This window comes from Callithrix jacchus, chromosome 6 (assembly GCF_049354715.1).
Source record: "Callithrix jacchus isolate 240 chromosome 6, calJac240_pri, whole genome shotgun sequence".
In the NCBI taxonomy this organism is placed as follows: domain Eukaryota; kingdom Metazoa; phylum Chordata; class Mammalia; order Primates; family Cebidae; genus Callithrix; species Callithrix jacchus.
This window is the reverse complement of record NC_133507.1, coordinates 37,024,305-37,043,033: the sequence shown is the minus strand read 5'-3', so window position 1 is coordinate 37,043,033 and position 18,729 is coordinate 37,024,305. Positions and strand designations below refer to the sequence as shown.

The 18,729-nt window shown below is 40.9% G+C and overlaps 1 pseudogene; it reads left to right on the top strand.

Annotated features, from left to right (window-relative positions):
* The first annotated feature begins 10,252 nt into the window (after positions 1-10,252).
* Positions 10,253-11,443, top strand: LOC100399926 (olfactory receptor 2G3-like; annotated as a pseudogene).
* Positions 11,444-18,729: the final 7,286 nt, after the last annotated feature.

The window sequence follows — 18,729 nt, the reverse complement described above, 5'->3', positions numbered from 1 at the left end:
AAATTCCCCATCTTTTCACCTATTTTCCCCATTTTTCTTCTATCTTCTTTAATATATTACTATAGTTATTTTAAATTATTATTATCTTATCCAACATTTGGATCACCTGTGGGTCTATGTCTATTGGCTTTTTTTCTCTTGACTATTGGTTCTATTTTCCTTTTTATTTACCTATCTTGTAACTTTCACAGTATGCAGAAAACAATTTATAAAGGAACCATAGCAACCAAATATTATATTATTTTTCTTGTCAGGAAATATCTGCCCTTTCTGGTTTAATTAACAATTAAACTGGAATGAGGCTAGTCTGCAGCTTTAGTTATAATCAGTCCATATCAGGTTTCAAATACTTGATGGGAAACAGCCTGAGTGCATGGTAAGTCTGTCTTGTCAATCCCAAAGATGTAGGAGAGTCATTCTTCCCTTTGGCAGTTTTAAACTCTGCTCCTTAGTTTCCTATCCCCTGCTGCTTCCAAATTTGGCAAATGTCTTGAGGGGGAGACTGGCGGTTTTCAAGACACACCCCCTTCCTGGGAAGGACTTTGCTTCCCAAATATCCAAGACTAAAGGAGATTAGGCTCTAGTTTAAAAACACCCTAGTGTCCTGTGAAGCTTCCAGCTGCAGCATATCAGCAAATGAACAGGGGGGAGGAGAGTAGCATGGCTGCCACACTTTTAAAAGATTAACAGATTTTAGGCAGGGTCATGGTGGGTCATGCCTGTAATCCCAGCACTTTGGGAGGCTGAAGTGGATGGATCACTTGAGGTCAGGAGTTTGAGAACAGCCTGGCCAACATGCTGAAATCCTGTCTCTACTAAAAATACAAAAATTAGTGGAGCACGGTGGCATACTCCTGTAATCCCAGCAAATAAGGAGGCTAAGGCAGGAAAATCACTTGAACCCAGGAGGTGGAGGTTGCAGTGAGCAAGATCATGCCACTGCACTCCAGCCTGGGTGACAGAGCAAGACTCCATCTCAGAAAAAAAAATTAACAGATTCTAGTTTTCAGAGCAGTTTTAGGTTTATAGAAAAGTAGATAGGAAAAGAAAGAAAGAAAGAAAGAAAAAGTGAATAGAAGGAACAGAGAGTTCCCATATGCCTCCCTAACACCAGTAGAATTTCTCCTATTATTAACATCTTGTATTAGTGTGGTACATTTGTTACAAGTGATGAGTCAGTATTGATATATTATTAACTAAAGTCCATAGTTCACATCATAGTTCACTCTGTGTTGTCCATTGTATAGGTCTTGACAAAAGTCTGATATGTATCCACCATCACAGCATCATAAAGAATAATTTCACTGCCCTAAAAATCTCTTATTCTCCACCTATTCATCCCTCCCTTCCTTCCTTGCTCCACCCCAATCCCCGGCAACCTCTGATCTTTTTACTGTCTCCGTAGTTTTGCCTTTTCCAGAACGTCATGTAGTTGGAATCATACAATAGGTAGCCTTTTCAGATTGGCTTCTTTCACTTGGCAATGAGCATTTAAGGTTCTTTCATGTCTTTTAGTGGTTTGATAGTTCATTTCGTTTTATTGCTGAACAAAATTCCATTGTTTTTATGTACCCCAATTTATCTATTCAACTACTGAAGAAAATCTTAGTTGCTCCCAACTTGTGGCAATATGAATGAAGTTTCTCTAAACATCTGTGTGGGTGTAGGTTCTTATATTAACAACATGTTTTCAACTCATTTGGATAAAAACAAAGGAGTATGATTGCCACATTTTATGGTAAAAGGATGTTTAGTTCTTTTGTTTTTGTAAAGATGGGATTTTGCCATGCTGTCCAGGAGGGTCTTGAACTCCTGGCTCAAGTGATCCTCCTGCCTCAACCTCCCAAAGCACTGGGATTAAGAATGTGAGCCATTATGCCTGGCCTGTGTTTAGTATTGTAAGAAACTGCCTTCCAAAGTAGCTGGGTTCTATTTTGCATTCCCACCAGCAGTGAATGAGAGATCCTATTGCTCCCCATCCTTGCCTGAAGTTGGTGTGGTTGGTGTCTTAGATTTTCGTCTTTCTAATACGTAGGTAGCGGCATCTCATTGTTTTAATTTGTAATTCCCTAGTGACATCTGATGTTGAATATCTTTTCATATGTTTATTTACCATCTGTATATCTTCTTTGATGAGATGTCTGTTCAGATCTTTTGCTTCTTTTGAATTTTGGATTGTATGTTTTCTTACTGTTGAGTTGTAAGATTTTGTAATCTTTGTCTATGTAAATGTTTTGGACACCCATCCAAACATGTAGGTATTTTGCAAAGATTTTCTCTCAGTCTATGATGTGTCTTTTCATTTCCCAAACAGATTCTTTTGTAGAGCATGTGCTTCTAATTTTAATGAAGTTTGGTTTATCAATATTTTCTTCCATAGATTGTGTGGGGTTGTATCTCAAAAGTCACTGCCAAACCCAAGGTCATCTAGATTTTCTCCTACATTTTCTAGAAGTTATAGTGTTGCATTTTTCATGTAGACCTATGATCCATTTTGAGTTAGTTTTTGTAACAGGTGTAAGGTCTGTGTATGGATTTTTTTTCTTTCTTTCTTTTTTTTTTGAGACAAGGTCTGGCTCTGTACCCCAGCCTGGGGGACAGTGGTGCACTCTCAGCACACTGCAACCTCTGGACTCAAGTCATCCTCCCACCTCAGCCTCCTGAATAGCTGGGACTACAGGCACACACCACCATGCCCAGCTAATTTTTGTATTTTTTGTAAAGATGAGGTTTTGCCACATTGCCCAGGCTGCCCTCAAACTCTGGAATTCAAGTGATCTGCCCTCCTTGGTCTCCTGAAGTGCTGGGATTACAAGGGTGAGCCACCACACCCAGCATGGATTTATTTTTGTATGTGGATATCCAGTGGTTCTAGCACCATTTGTTGAAAAGACTGTTTTTCTCCATTGAATTCCTCCTTTGGCAGAGATAGTAAACTTTATTTGTGTGGGTCTATTTCTCGGCTCTCTTTTCTGTTCCGTTGATCTGTTCGTCAATTCTTTCACCAATACCATACTGCTTTAATTACCATAGCTTTATAGTAAGGCTTGAAGTCAGGTACTTTCAGTTCTTTGATTTATTCTTTTCCTTCAATATTATGTTGGCAATCCTGGCACCTTTGCCTTTCCATATAAACTTTAGAATTACCAGGCTCAGTGGTTCAGGCCTATCATCCCAGCACTTTGGGAGGCTGAAGTGGGCAGATCACTTGAGGCCAGGAGTTCAAGACCAGCATGGCCAACATCGTAAAACCCTTCTCTACTAAAAATACAATGAGTTAGCCATGTGTGGTGGTATGTGCCTGTAATTCCAGCTACTCAGGAGGCTGAGGCAGTAGAATCACTTGAACCCGGGAGGCAGAGGTTGTAGTGAGCCAAGATGGCACCACTGCACTCCAGCTTAAGTGACTCTGTAAATAAGACTCTGTCTCAAAAAATAAAAAACAGAAAATAAACTTTAGAATCAGTTTTCCAATATCTATAAAATAACCTGCTGAGCTTTCAACGGGGATTACATCCAATTGATCAAATTGCAGAAGAGACATCTTGACAACACTGAGTCAAGATCTCTGTGATGGGTTGGATATCTCTCCATTTATTTAGATCTTTGATTTCTTTCATCAAAGTGTTGTAGTTTTCCTCATATAGATCTTTTACTTATTTTGTTAGATGTATATCTAAGTATTGCATTTTTGGGGGTGCTAATGTAATGGTACTATGTTTTTAATTTTAAATTCAACTTATTTACTGTTGGTATGTATGAAAGGAATTGACTTTTGCATATTAACCTTGTGATTAATGTGCAACCTTGCTATAATCACTTATTCATTTAAACTAAATGAAAATGAAAATTGCAGTGCAAGATTGCAACCTGGCTATAATCACTTATCATTCCAGGAGGTTTTTGTTTTTAATTCTTTGTGGGATTTTCTATATAGACAATCATACTATCTGTGAACAAAAACAGTTTTAGCTCTTCCTTCTCAATCCATTTGCCTTTCATTTCCTTTTCTTGTCTTATTGCATTAACTAGGATTTCCAGTGCAATTGTGAACAGTAGTTGTGAGAAAGGACATCCTTACCTTATCACTGAACTTGGTGGGAAAACATCTAGTGTCTCACAATTAAGTATGATGTTAACTGTAGAGTTACTGTAGATGTTCTTTATTCAAATAGAAGTCTATTCCTAGTTCTCTGAGAGTTTCTATTATAAATGGGTGTTGGATTTTGTCAAATGCTGTTTCTGCATTTATTGATATGATCATATGGGTTTCCATCCTTAGCCTGTTGATATAATGGATTACATTAAATGATTTTCAAATGTTGAACCAGATTTGCATATCTGGAATCAATCCTATTAGGTCATGGTATATAATTGCCCTTATGCATTATTGGATTTGATTTGCATATGTGTGTGTATATATATATTTTTTTTAAATTTTTTTAAGATGGAGTCTTGCTCTGTCGCCCAGGCTGGAGTGCAGTGGCACAATCTCAGCTCACTGCGGCCTTCACCTCCTGAGTTCAAGCAATTCTCCTGCCTCAGCCTCCCAAGTAGCTGGGATTACAGGTGCACACAACCACACCCGGATTTTTTTTCTTTTTTTTGTATTTTTAGTAGAGACAGTGTTTCACCACATTGGCCAGGCTGGTTTCAAACTCCTGACCTCAAGTGTTCCACCCTCCTCAGCCTCCCAAAGTGCTGGGATGACAGGCATAAGCCACTGCACCTAGCTTGACTCACTAATATTTTGTTCATGTTTTTGCATCTATGTTCATGAGAGATATCAGTCTGCAGTTTCCCATTTTTGTAGTTTTTCATTTTTGTAATGTCTTTGTCTGCTTTTGGTATTAGCATAGTAATGCTATCTTTATAAAATGAGTTGAGATCTTTTTTCTGGAAGAAGTGTTTGTTATTGTTGTTGTTTTTTGAGATGGAGTCTCACTCTGTCACCCAGGCTGGAGTGCAGTGGTGTGATCTCGACCCACTTTAACCTCCACTTCCTGGGTTCAAGTGATTCTCCTGCTTCAGCCTCCCGAGTAGCTGGAATTACAGATGCGTACCACCACGCCTGGCTAGTTGTTGTATTTTTTAGTAGAGGTGGGATTTTGCCATGTTGGCCAGGCTGGTCTCAAACTCCTGACCTCAGGTGATCTGCCCACCGTGGCCTCCCAAAGTGCTGGATTTATAGGTGTGAGACACTGCGCCCAGCCTTGGAAGAAGTTTTCAGAGAATTTGTATAAATTATTCCTCAAGTGTTTGGTAAAATTCTCCAGTGAACCCATCTGGTCTGGTGCTATCCATTTCGAAATGTTATTCTTTTAAAAAACTGTATCTTGAAAAATTATAGTTGTATATGTTATTATTGATTCAATTTCTTTTTGATATAGGCCTATTCAGATGACATATTTTTCCTTATGTGAGTTTTGGCAGACTGTGTCTTTCAGAAGCTTGTCCAGTTTCATGTAGGTTGTCAAATTTGTGGGCATAGAGTTATTCAGAATATTTCTTTTTTCTGTTTTCTTTTTTTTGTTTTGAGACAGAGTCTTGCTCTGTCACCCAGGATGGAGTGCAGTGGCCCCATCTTGGCTCACTGCAACCTCTGCCTCCCAGGTTCAGGTGATTCTCCTGCCTCAGCCTGCAGTAGACATTTGCATCTAATTTCAGTGTTCTTTAGTAAAACACTTTACCACTCATATGTGCTAAAATATTTGCAGCAATATTCACACAAAACAAAAATCATAAACATTCAAATGTCTAACCTGTCAGTACAACAATGGATAAAAACGGTGTGGCATTGAATATGAAATACATGTACAATGAAATACAATGCAGTAAAAAAGTTGTGCTGTGCTGCTATATGCACCCACATAAACGAATCTCACCAAGATAACATTGAATAAGCAAAAGCAGACACAAAAGAAATAATGCTGTATGATTTTGTTACATACAGTTCAAAAAATCATAATAATGCTTACAAGGGGCAGGTATAAGTAGTATATGGACATGAAATTGAGAGTCATTCTAGAAGGTTTCTTGCGTTTTTTTCTTAAGATGTGTTCACTTTGTAATAATTCATTAAATTGCACCGTCATGAACTATTTTATATAAAATTTTTTTAAATGAATGCTTTCACAAAAATCTAGATTCCATTGAAGATTCAGAATATTTTGCAGTCCTGGAGCTCAATACATATACCATTGATCAACTAGAGCTCAGCAGTTGTTGCTCGTTTCAGATGTGGCGCGTGCAGCAAAATGTCTACCGCTCTTTTATTACTGCATACAGACCTTAGCTAAATGTTTGCTGACGTTCATCACTCATTTCTGCAATTGTTTTTCTTATGCCTGAACCACTCAGGCATTCATATCACCTGCTTGTACTTGAATATGCGTGAGATTTCTCTTGGACTCTAAAATATTTGTAGAGTTTGCCTTAGACAAAAAGATGTTCACTTCCTCTGTTGAGACCTGAAAAAAATTATAAAGGAAGAATATGAATGTGTTTATGTTTATACGTGGCAGACAGGAAGTTAATGAAATTTTCCCCGGGGCCTCTGTTTTGTCTTGGAAGTCCAGGCGAGATTACCTGCTTGGAGAGCTGTAGGACAATGGGTGGGAGGATTTAAGAATTTGTTGAACATTTGCTATGGTCATGCAAGAGACAAACAACAGGACACACATAGAATGACTTCTGGGCAGAACGGAGAACCCATTTGAAGTTGAGAAAAGCCAGGGATGTTTAAGGGCACCATTCAAAATATTTATGTATCTGTTTCCAGCAGCAGTCAAGTGCCTATTAGAGATGAGGGAAAAGGCCCGTTGGAAGTCTCCAGGCCTGCAGTTATTGTCTCAGTAGAGGTGAGGTAAAGGCAAGGTGCCCCAAAATTTAAAGTTATTATGAAGACAATTTGGGGGCCAGGCACGGTGGCTCACGCCTGTAATCCCAGCACTTTGGGAGGCCGAGGTGGGCAGATCACCTGAGGTCGGGAGTTCGAGACCAGCCTGACCAACATGGAGAAACCCCATCTCTACTAAAAATACAAAAAATTAGTTGGGCGTGGTGGTAGGTGCCTGTAATCCCAGCTACTGGGAAGGCCGAGGCAGGAGAATTGCTAGAACCTGAGAGGTGGAGACTGCAGTGAGCCGAGATTACGCCACCGCATTTCAGCCTGGGCAACAAGAGTGAAATTCCATCTCAAAAAAGAAGAGAGATAATTTGAAGTTATGAAACAACAGGATAAATTAATTATATGCACTTGTATATATAAAATAGTTAACTATCTTTGCAGTTTTGCCTAGATTTAAACAATATTGAAAGATCAGAGAGTCAAAAATATTTCTTTCAGAATAATCTCCTGGGCCAGTTCATCTTTGGATACTACAGAACCTGATATTAATTGCCATGTCGGGAGAACGGTGTCCCTGAGACCTTTTTGGATTCAGTGTCCTGTGTCCTCTACTGTCTCTCCTGATTTGCTGATCTTGAGGGATCTCCATTCTCAAATAAGAGCCCCTACAACCAATACATGAGCCTTAGGCACTGACTTGTCACTTGAAGGTGATAATCATTTAAACTCTAGGGCTAAAACTTCCTTTTGGTATTAAAATATGATAATTAGTGTGAAAAAAGTGTGGAAAACTTCCTCTCTTGTAACATATTTACTTCTTTTTATGCTTTGATTTTATTTCTACACCATGCCCATGCTTCTTAACTTTTAACGACGAACTGAAATTCTGCTTTAAAGTGGTGTTCACCAGGCGCGGTGGCTCACGCCTGTAATCCCAGCACTTTGGGAGGCCGAGGCGGGCGGATCACGAGGTCAAGAGATTGAGACCATCCTGGCCAACATAGTGAAACCCCATCTCTACTAAAATATAAAAAAAATTAGCTGGGAGTGGTGGCGTGCGTCTGTAGTCCCCAGCTACTCGGGAGGCTGAGGCAGGAGAACTGCTTGAACCTGGGAGGCGGAGGTTGCAGTGAGCCGAGATCACACCACTGCACTCCAGCCTGGCGCCTGGTGACAGAGTGAGACTCTGTCTCAAAAATAATAATAATAATAATAATAAATCAATAAATAAAGTGGTGTTCATCTGGGTGAGGAGAGATTATATAGTGCACATGTGATGTTAAATTTTGCATCATAATAAAATTCTTCTACAAGCCTAAAACTAACGTATTCTTATAAATAAGAGGCTGGTTCATGACTGAATTGATCTCTCACCACATTTCTTTGGAGGTATTGTGTGTGAGTGTGTGTCACAAACACAGGAAGAGTGTCCTTTGATTGAGATGGGTAAATTGGCAATGGATAGGCTGCATTAAAGAGATTAGACCAAGAGTGACGTGTGTCTGGCTTTGTTTCATTCCTTTGATAGAAGTAAAATGAGTACTATTTAGTGTAGCTAAATGGGTGGGGGTTAACATAAATGAGAGACTCGAAAGAGGTATGCATGGTATGTGTGTCTTTATGGGTATGTACATGTATAACTGTGAGTGAATGTATTAGAACCGTATATATTTAGTATACGCTACATTGAATATATTATAGATAGCATATATTTATGTACATATGTTAGTTTGTCCTTTCATGTTCTCCTTTTACCGTTGTGCTCTCCTCCCCCTATTTTGAGGGATCACTCAGTATCTTCATCCTATTATGGGGTGTCAAGATCCCTCCTTTGTCTTTTCCTGTGACTTCATTTCATTTCCACTGGGTTCTGCTAAGTACCATTTTTATGTGATAAGTGCAACAAATACAAAGCATTAATTAATCAGTGAAAAAATACCTAATATGTTTTACTTTTATGATTAATTTTCAGAACAAGTAATAATGTTATTTCAGAATATACAATTATTATGGGGAAGAATTTTTAGGCTGGAGTAATTTTTGCTGATGCCATGTGGAAAGTGCCAATTTGTCCTATATATGAGGTAAAGTTATGAGCTTTGGATATATACTTTGTATCAGTGAATATATATTAATTCACTTATTTATTTAGTTTGAGATGGAGTCTCACTCTATCTCTGAGGCTGGAGTGCAGTGGCGTGATCTCGACTCACTGCAACCTCTGCCGCCCAGAGTCAAGCAATTCTGTCTCAACCTCCTGAGCAGCTGGGATTACAGGTGCCTACCACCATGCTTGGCTAATTTTTGGGGTTTTTTTTTGTTTGTTTGTTTTTTAGTAGAGACGGGGTTTTGCCATCTTGGCCAGGCTGGCCTTGAACTTCTGACCTCGTGATCCACCCACCCGGGCCTCCCAAAGTGCTGGGATTACAGGCATGAGCCACTGAGCCCGGCCAGTATCAGTGAATATATTTCAAACTTCTTCAGTTATAACTGTTTGGACTTCTAAAAAGCCGATTAAAAAATTTAGTCTTTTAGTCTTCTAGAAGATAAACGTTCTTTGTTGGTTTGATGCCCATGGAGGGAGCTTCTTTGTCTCACTAAAGAGCCCTCCTTTCCCTGATTCCTACTCCTTCCATTCAGATCCAACCACCTCTTCATTCAGTACACGAGACCAGAGAGGTGACTCCCTTCCCTAACACCACACTCCAAAGAGAAGGAGGGCTGCTCTGAATAAACGGCATGAGTTCACATCATCAATACACTGGAGGACTAATGAATTAACTAATCCCTAAAGAAAATACATCATTGAAATTATGTGTCCGTATAATAAAACATTAAGTTATAAATGTTAGTATTACTACTTTCAATAGCCAAATGCTTGCCATTTTATAGGAAAAATAACCTCTATAATCTCTAGAAGCTAGCTACCATTTATATGAAGAAAAACCTTAAAAAGATACCCAATTCAAAATTTACAATTGAAGAACAGAAATGAATTATTTATATGAATTTTTGCATATATTAACCATTATATTACTGAGTTTTTTCACTGAAGTTGAACAATTTGTCCTGTTATAAATTAATTGAATGTATTTTATTCCTTTGACATTTTATTTCTTTCTCCCTTTATTTTTTCTGTGATACATTTTATCTCAGCTTCTCATAGTTACCTGTCAGGAAATCACTGCTTCCACAACAGGCTTCATGTGTCTCTGTATTATATATCTTCTTTAATGTCTTCTGTGGTTTCTGTACCAAAACTTATTCCATGGGTCACTATAACATCTCTGAGTCAGTGTTTTGATTAGTTATTTATTAAAGGTTAATATTGTGCCCAGAGGCCAACACATTATCCTCCCTGAATTGAACCGTCTTGCTCCTGTTCAGAACAGGGTGAAGGGCATGACCAATAGCAGTGTCGAGGGAGACTGCATCCTGGGCTGCTCTCAGCCCCACCTGGAAAAGATACTCTTTGTGGCTGTTTTGATATCCTATCTCCTTACCCACATGAGAAATACAGTAATTATTCTGATCTCTGTAGACCTTAAACTCAAAACACCCATGTACTTTTCTTTTTTTAAGATGGAGTTTCACTCTTGTTACCCAGGCTGGAGTGCAATGGTGTCATCTCAGCTCACCGCAACCTCCATCTCCTGGGTTGAAGCAATTCTCCTGCCTCAACCTCCCAAGGAGCTGGGACTACAGGCTTGCACCACCATGCCCAGCTAATTTTTATATTTTTAGTAGAGATGGGGTTTCACCATGTTGACCAGGATGGTCTTGATCTCTTGACCTCGTGATCCACCCACCTCGGCCTCCCAAAGTGCTGGGATTATAGGCTTGAGCCTCCGTGCCTGGCCCCATGTACTTTTATCTTACTCACCTCTCCTTGTATGTTTTACCACCAGTATTGTCTCCCAGTTGCTGTGGAACCTAAAAGGACCTGCCAGAACAATCATATTCCTGGGTTGTGCCATCCAGCTCTATATCTCCCTGGGCTCCACTGAGTGCGTTCTGGCTGTAATGACTTTTGATCGCTATGCAGCAGTTTGCAAACCTCTCCACTCTACAGCTGTGACGAACTCACGGCTGTGCCACACTCTGGCAGTGGTTGCCTGGCTGAGTGGAGTGGGAAACACTCTGATCCAGGGCACTGTCACCCTCAAGCTGCCTCACTGTGGACCCTGGTGGCTCCACCATTTCTTCTGTGAGGTACCTCCATGATTAAGCTCGCCTGTGTAGACGTTCACGATAACAAGGTCCAGCTGTTCGTTGGTTCGTTGATCTTGCTCCTCCTGCCCTTAGCGCTGATATTGCTGTCCTATGGACATATAGCCAAGGTGGCCATGAAGATCAAGTCAGTCCAGGCCTCGTGCAAAGCCCTGGGGACATGTGGCTTCCATTCGATGGTAGTGTCCCTCTTCTAAGGGACCATCACAGCTGTCTACATCCAGCCCAAGAGTTCTTATGCCCATGCTCCATGTATGCACCCTGCAATATTGGGCATGATATCATCCTCTTCCCCCCGATATTAAACACAACATCACGAGGGGGAGGTGTGCACTTTCTGCCATATTAGGAGTAACGTCATCATCTCCCGTCACGGATATTAGGAACGATATCAGAGGGGTGGTGTACACCCTCTTCGATATTGGGAGTAAGATATCCTGTCCCTGTACAAATATTAGAAGCAATATCACAGGGGCGTTGTAAACCTTCTGCGATATTGGTGAGGAAGGAGACCTCGGCATCTGGGATCACCTCCCCCTTGACTTCCACACTGCATTTCAAGAGAAGAAAAGGATGGCTGGACCGGTGCCTCCTCAATCACCTTCCTATAAGATAGCAGGCGTGGTATAGGGGAATCTCTCCAGAAGACATTGTTTTTACTTAAACAAGATCAAACCCCCACCCCACTCCTTCATCCAGAGACCAGAACCCTTTCACACGTAAGTCCTAAAACTGTAAACCCAAGACCCTTTCATATGTAATTTCTAAGGCTGTAAACCTAAGATTCTTTCATGTGTAATATCTAGAGAGTAAGCCTATATAAAGGCAGAGCTTCTCTTTGTTAGGGGAGCTTGGTCATTTAGACAAATTGTCGCCTGGCTCCCTGCCATGATAATGATAATAATAATAAACACCTCTTCCTTCCCAGACCGGCTGTTTTTCGCAGCGGACCCTGCTTCATTGGGAGCAATATCATCCTCTCCCCACACTGGATATTAGGAACAATATCACTGGGGCGTGTACACCCCCTGCGATATGGGGAGTAATATCATTCTCTCCCCACCTGGATATTACAAACAATATAATATTAATAGTAATATTATTCTTTCTTTTCCTGGATATTAGGAACAATATCACAGGGGGGTGTACACCCCCTGAAATAGTGGTAATGAAATCATCTACTCCCCCACTGGATACTACGAAAAAATATCCTGGGGGATGTACCCTCCCTGTGATATTGGGTGTAATTTTATTTTTCCGCTTTTGGATACTGGGAACAACATCACAGATGCGGTTTACACCTCCCATTAATATTGTTCTTAGTATTCAGAAAAGGAGAGGATATTACTTTTAATATTACAGGAGTGTCCAACCCCTCTCGGATATTGTTGCTAATATCCAGGGAAGGAGAAAAAGATATTATGCTCAATATTGCAGGGGTGTCCGTCCCCTGTGATGTAGTTTCTAATATCAGGGGGATGATATTACTCCCAATGTCACAGAATGTGCACACACACCCCTGTAATATTATTCTTAATATACAGATGGGGGGGATAATATTACTCTCAATATCACAGGGAGTGTACATCCCATTTGTGATATTTTTTCTAACATCCAGAAAGGGAGAGGATGATATTACTCTAAAAAATCACAAGACATGTTTAGCTCCCCTGTGATACTGTTCCTAAGATTCGGGGGTAGGGGGAGAGGATGATATTACTCTTAGTATCGCAAAGGTTGTACACCCCCCTCTGATATTGTTCCTAATATCCAGTAAAGGAGAGGATGATGTTACTCTTAATATTGCAGGGGCTGTACACCCCCCTTTTACATTTTTTCTTAATATCTAGGATAGGAGATAACATTATTACTTTCAATATCACAGGGGGCTGTAAACTTACTGTGTACACCCCCCACTGCGTGATATTGTTCTTAATATTTAGGTTGGGAGAAAAAGTTATTACTTCCAATATTAAAGGGGTATACACCCCCCTCAGTGATATTGTTCCTAATATCCAGGGGCAGAGAGGATGATGTTACTCCCATTTATTGCAAAAGGGTTTACAACCACCCCTTTGATATTGTTCCTAACATCCAGGTGGGAAGAAAATGGTATTACTGCTAAATTGAAGAAGGTGTACAACCCCTTTGTGATATTGTTCCTAATATCCAGGGGGAAAAGGATGATATTACTTTCAATATCACAGGTGCTGTTCACAACCCCCGTTACATAGCTTCTAAAATGCAGGGCGGTGGGAAGGATGATATTATTCCCAAGATAGCAGGGGTGTACGCCACCCTTGATATAGTTCCTAATATCCAGCAGGGAAGAGAATGTGATCACTCCCCTACCCGTGATATGGTTCGTAATATCCAGTTACAAATATCGTGAATTATGTAGCAGCCTGGACGTTAGGAACTATAGCAAAGGGAAGGTGTACACCCTTGTGATATAAGGAGTAATATCATCCTCTCTTCCTCTGAGTATTATGAACCAAGTCACCAGTGCGTTGTCCACATCCTGCAATAATGGGAGTAATACCATCTTCCCCCACTTTGTGTGACATGGTAAAAGCCCCATAAAACTGCATACCTCAACCATACCTCCGCCTTCTGTTGAAACTGCTCTCTGTAACCCAAATGTGACAGGCAAGCAATCCAAACACATGCCATCTTGGCCCCTGAAACTTGCAATAAGTAATTAAGGACTGGAATTTCCACCCTACCCAGACAATGTGTAAACTAACGCTTATCTTGACTTCTGTAAACCACTTAAGTGACAATCAGAGTGGCAAAAGTCCCCTGGCCCTTGGAATGTCCGGAGCCCCCCACCCTCATCTCTGCCCCAGAGGTGATTTACAGAATCCACTAGCCCTCGGAATGTCTGAAGCCCCTCATCCCCATCCCCGCTCCTCACCCTCAGCCCTGAGGTGGTTTTAGGGGTATAAAAGGTCTTGACACCCTCCTTTCAGGGCCATGGGTTGGAGAGACGTGAGTCCATCATGGCCACCGGCAATAAAGACCCTGGAATTTGGCATACTTTTGTCTTGGTGTTGACCTTCTATGCTCGGGCCAGTACAACTTTTGGATATTAGGAACACTATCACACAGTGGGTATACATCCCTTTTGATATTAGAATTAGTATAATTCTCTCCCACTTTAGATATTAGGAGGAATATCACAAAAATGGCATACACCTACTGTGATATTGGGAGTAATATCATCCTCTCCCTTACTGGATATTACAAACACTATCATGGGGGTGGGTGTACATCCCCTGCGATATTGGGAGTAATATAATCTTCTCCCCACCCCGGAGAAGCAATGTCACAGCAATATCTGTAGCAACAATATCACAGAAAAGGTTTACACTCTGTGATATTGGGAGCAGTATTATCATTTCCCCTTTGGATATTAGGAACAATATCCCAGAGAAGCTGTACAATTCTGGGATATTGGAAGTAATACCATCTCTTCTTCTAGATATCAGGAACAATGTCACAAAAATGGTGTACAAAAGTTATATCATCCTCTTCTTGCCTGGATATTAGGAACAATATCACAAAAGGGGTGTACATTCTCTGCAATATTAAAAGTAATATCGTCCCTTTTTTTCTGGATATTAAGAACAATATCACAGGGGGGTGTATGCCACCTGTAATTTTGCCACCTCTCCTTTTGCAGATATTATGAATCATGTCATGGGGGTGATATGATTCATAACATCCAGGGAAGGAGAGGATGATATTACTCTTAATATCGCAAGGTGTGTACACTCCCCTCTGATATTGTTCATAATATCTAGAAAGAAACAGGATGATATTACTCCTGAAATCCCAGGGAGTAAACACCTCCGTTTGATGTTCTTAATATCCAAGGTGAGAGAAGATTATTTTACTCTCAATATCTCAGGGGCTGTACACCCATGAGTGATATTGCTTGTAATATCCAGAAGGAGAGAAGATGCTATTACTCCAAGTATCAGAGGGGGTTCACACTTAGCCAATATTGTTCCTAATATCCAGGGGAAGAGAGGATGATGCTACTCCCAGTATCACAGAAGGTGTACAATATCAGCCTCTCTCTTCATGGATATTAGGAACAATACCATATGGGTGGTGTACACCTTCTGCAATAGCGGGAGTAATATCATCCTCTCTTACTCTGGATATTAGGAACAATATCACAAGGGGGGGTGTATGACCTTTGTGATAATGGGAGTAATATCATTTGTCCCACACGGATATTACAAACAATATCAGAGGGTGTTGTACACCCCCTGAGATGTGAAGAGTGATATCATCCTCTCTTTTTCTGAATATTAAGAACAATATCACAGCAGTGATGTTACACCCCCCCTCAATATTAGGAGTAATGTCATGCTCTCTTCCCCTGAATAATAGAAAAAATATCACAAGTGTATAAACCCCCTGCAATATTGGGAGTGACATCATTTTCTTTTTTCTGGATATTAGAAACAATATCACAGGAGGGGTGTACCATCCCTGTGATAGTGGAAGTAATGTCATCCTCCACCCTTGATATTAGGAATAATATCACAGGGGGTCTATACTACCTGTGATATTAAGAGTAATATCACTGGTGTGGGGGGGATGATCCAAGATGGCCGAATAGGAATAGCTCTGGAGTGCAGTTCCCAGCAAGAACGCAGAGGGTGAGTGATTGCCGCATTTCCAAACAAGGTATTACTGCCCAAAGACCAGGAGATTCCTGGGGGGAAAAGCGCCACGAGTCTCCATGGCTGTTTTAGCTGGCGCAGCAGGTCTCTGCACAAAAACTCACAAAAATCTGTGCAGCTGTTTCAAATGGTGCTGGGAATGCCTGGGAGACAGAGTTGCCCATTCAACTGAAAAAACTGGGGCTGAAACACGGAGCCAGGTGATCTAGCTCGGTGGGTCCCACCCCCACAAAGACCAGCAATCTGAAACGCTCTGCATTGAGAGTTTCACAGCAAGCACAGCTGGATCCAGGACAGTCCAGCTCTGTGGGGGGACAGGCAACTGCCATTAATGAGGCAGTCCACCACTACCAAGGCAGTCTGCCATTACCGAGGGAGTCCACAACTACCGAGGCAGTCCGCCATTACTGAGGCAATCTGTCATGACCGAGGCAGTCCGCCATTACCGAGGCAGTTCTAACTATACCTCTATAAACAAAACCACAAGGAAGTTCACACAGCAGCTGGGCAGAGAACACAGCAGCTCAGCAACACCTCTGCTGGCAGACTGTAACTAGGCCACCTCCTCGCTAGGCAGGGCATCTCTGAAAAATGGCAGCAGCATGTCAGGAACTTATAAATAAAGCCCACCTTCCCAGGACAGAGCACCTGGAGAAAAAAGGCAGTTATGAGTTCTGCTGCAGCAGACTTAAATGTACCTGCCCAGCAGCTCTGAACAGAACAGTGGAACTCACAGCTCAGCACTTGAACTCCTATAAGGAACAGACTGTCTCCTCAAGCAGCTCCCCAAGCCCCATATATCCAAAGAGATACCTCGTAAAGGAGAGCTCCAGCTGACATCTAGTGGATATCCTTCTGGGACAAAGATAACAGAAGAAGAAACTGGCAGCAACCCTTACTGTTCTGTAGCCACTGCAGGTGATCCCCAGGCAAGCAGGGCCCGGAGTGGACCTCAGCAGTCCTACAGTAGAGGGGTCTGACTGTTAGAAGGAAAACTAAAAAACAGAAAGAAATATCTTCATCATCAACAAAAAGGATGTCTACTCAGAGACCCCATCCAAAAGTCACCAACTACAAAGACCACAGGTAGATTAATCCACAAAGATGGGAAGAAACCAGTGAAAAAAGGATGAAAACACCCAAAACCAGAATGCCTGTCCTCCTCCAAGGGCTCACAACTCCTCAACAGCAAGGGAACAAGGCTGTATGGAGAATGAATCTGATGAACTGACAGAAACAGGCTTCAGAAAGTGAGTAATAACAAACTTCTCTGAGCTAAAAGAACATGTTCTAACCCAATGCAAAGAAACTAAGAACGTTGAGAAAAGGTTTGATGAAATGCAAATGAGAATAAACAGCTTAGAGAAGACTATAAATGGAGCTGACAAACACAACACAAGAACTTCAAGAAGCATACAGAAGTTTCAGTAGCCAAATCAACCAAGCAGAAAATAGGACATCAGAAATTGAAGATCAACTCAATGAATAAAATGAGAAGGCAAGATTAGAGAAAAAAGTGTAAAAGGAAATGAACAAAGCCTCCAAGAAATATGGGATTATGTGAAAAGACCTAATCTACATTTGATAGGTGTACCTGAATGTGACGGAGAGAATGAATCCAAGCTGGAAAACACTCTTCAGGATATTATCCAGGAAAACTTCCCCAACCTAGCAAGGCAGGCCAATATTCAAGTCCAGGAAATACAGAGAACACCACAAAGATATTCCTCAAGAAGAGCAACCCCAAGACACATAATCATCAGATTCATCAGGGTTGAAATGAAGGAAAAAATGCTAAGGGCAGCTAGAGAGAAAGGTAGGTTATCCACAAAGGGAAGTCCACCAGACTCACAGCAGATCTCTTGGCAGAAACCCTACAGGCCAGAATAGAGTAGGGGCCAATATTCAACATCCTTAAAGAAAAGAACTTTCAACCTGGATACATATCCAGCCAAACTAAGCTTCATAAGTGAAGGAGAGATAAAATCCTTAACAAACAAGTAATTGCTCAGAGACTTCATCACTACCAGGCCTGCCTTACAAGAGGTCCTGAAAGAAGCACTAAACATAGAAAGGAACAACCAGTACCAGCCACTCCAAAAACATTCCAAATGGTAAAGAGCATTGACACAATGAAGAAACTGTGTCAATTAATGGGCAAAACAACCATCTAGCATTAACATGGCAGGATCAAATTTACACATAAGAATATTAACCTTAAATGTAAATGGGTAAATGCCCCAATCAAAAGACACAGATTGGCAAATTGGATAAAAAGTCAAAACCCATCGGTGTGCTGTATTCAGGAAATTCATCTCACATGCAAGGATACACAAAGGCTCAAAATAAAGGGATGGAGGAAGATTTGCTTGGTAAATCTTCCTCCATCCTAGTAGAAGTTGCTATCCTAGTCTCTGATAAAGTAGACTTTAAACCAATAAAGATCAAAAGAGACAAAGAAGGGCATTATATAATGGTAAAAGAATCAATGCAACAAGAAGAGGTAACAATCCTAAATATATATGCACCCAATACAGGAGCACCCAGATACATAAAGCAAGTTCTTAACAACCTGCAAAAAGACTTAGACTCCTACACAATACTAGTGGGAGACTTTAACACTCCACTGTCAATATTAGACAGATCAATGAGACAGAAAATTAACAAGGATATCCAGGACTTGAACTCAGATCTGGACCAAGCAAACCTAATAGATATTTACAGAACTCTCCACCCCAAATCCATAGAATATACATTCTTCTCAGCATCACATCACATCTACTCTAAAATTGACCACATAATTGGAAGTAAATCATTCCTAGGCAAATGCAAAAGCATGGAAATTATAACAAATAGTCTCTCAGACAACAGTGCAATCAAATTAGAACTTCGGATTAAGAAACTAACTCAGAACTGCACAACTTCATGGAAACTGAACAACTGGCTCTT